The sequence below is a fragment of the Belonocnema kinseyi genome, chromosome 6 (genome assembly GCF_010883055.1).
Source record: "Belonocnema kinseyi isolate 2016_QV_RU_SX_M_011 chromosome 6, B_treatae_v1, whole genome shotgun sequence".
Classification (NCBI taxonomy): Eukaryota; Metazoa; Arthropoda; class Insecta; order Hymenoptera; family Cynipidae; genus Belonocnema; species Belonocnema kinseyi.
The window spans coordinates 16953106-16954647 of record NC_046662.1 but is presented as its reverse complement, the minus strand read 5'-3'; positions in this window follow the sequence as shown (position 1 = coordinate 16954647).

The window sequence follows — 1542 nt, the reverse complement described above, 5'->3', positions numbered from 1 at the left end:
AAAATTAATGTTCTACCGAAAAAAACGAATTTTCAAGTAAAAAGATTAAGTGTCAACAATAAATATAAATTTTCTACAAAATGCGCGATTTTTTAACTATATAGTTGAATTTTTAACTAAAACAGATTCATTTTCAACCAGAAATGGAATATGTTAATTTTTAGTTATGGAAATTACTTTCAAACATCAAACAAAGTATTTCAAAAAAAAAGATCAGTTTGTAGCAAACAAACGAAAAATCATTTTTATCCAAAAAATTAATTTTCCAGGAAATAATTGCATTTTAAACAAAAGAAATAAATTTCTAATCAAGAATATTATTGTTTCAACAAAAAAAAACGCATTTTCCATTAAATACGTATATGAATTTTCAACAAAACAGTTACAGTTCACCCAACACAATGAATTTTCAACTAAGAACCTTAATCTTTTACCAAAAAAATTAACCTTAGACAAAGTACATTAAATTTAATCGAAATAATTGAACTTTCAAGTATAAAAGATCAATTTTCAAACAAATTTCGACTAATTAAATTCAAATTTTTTCAAATGACTTTTTAATCAAACAAAGAACAAGTTTTCATAAAATATTGTAACCAAGAAGATTAATTTTTACCGAAACACAATACATTTAACAAAATACAAGAATGACACAAAATATGAAAATTTCGGGTTCCAATCGTGTACGAAAGTACGAAATTTAGCGGACCTTTTTTGAGAATTTTTAATTGAAATAATCATTTTAAACTCAAAAAACTAAATTTTAACAAAATAGTTCAATTTTCCTAACAAGATTAATTTTCTTCTGAAGAAGGCATATTTGAATAAAAATGCCTGAATTTTCAACTAAAAAATTTAACTTGTAACACCAAGTGCAATCGTTTTTTTCTCAATATTTCTATTTTCATATATTTCATAAAGATTTGACATGTTTTGATGTTACAATATCTTTTCCGTCGCGCTTTTCATCACTTCTGGTTCCGTTTCAATCGTAGCCAATCAAAGAGTGGAATGTTGTGGCAGAACTCTCTATCTAGATGATCTCTGGGGTCGTTGAAACTTCAATCATATAATTATGAAAACCAGGAAAACCGCATAGGTTTTCTTAAATTTGTTAATTTTACAGTTTTGTATATATTATTTTAACCTCCTTTTTAATCTCTTTGTTTTTACGGTAGTGTTATCTGTTTAAATTAAAACCTATTTTTTGAAAATTTCAGAAGAAAATATAGTATACTTTACTATTATATCACTTTTTAAAATACGAAAAAAATGTCTTCGCATTTTGTCTTGTCTGTTGTTTTTGAAAGAAAAATGCCAAAATTTATTTTTTATAAGTCTCGCTGCCACGAAAATAGCTTGCCCAAATAAGAATCACAGGATATTGTTCCTAAAAAAGTGAAAATTTAACTGGTATAATTTTAAGTTAATTTATACTTTCTGAATTTCAATTATTAATCATTTAAAACAATTGTAAATTTTGAAAAAATAAAATAACTTTCAAGTTAACATTAATAATAATTATTAAGGTATAGTTGTAAT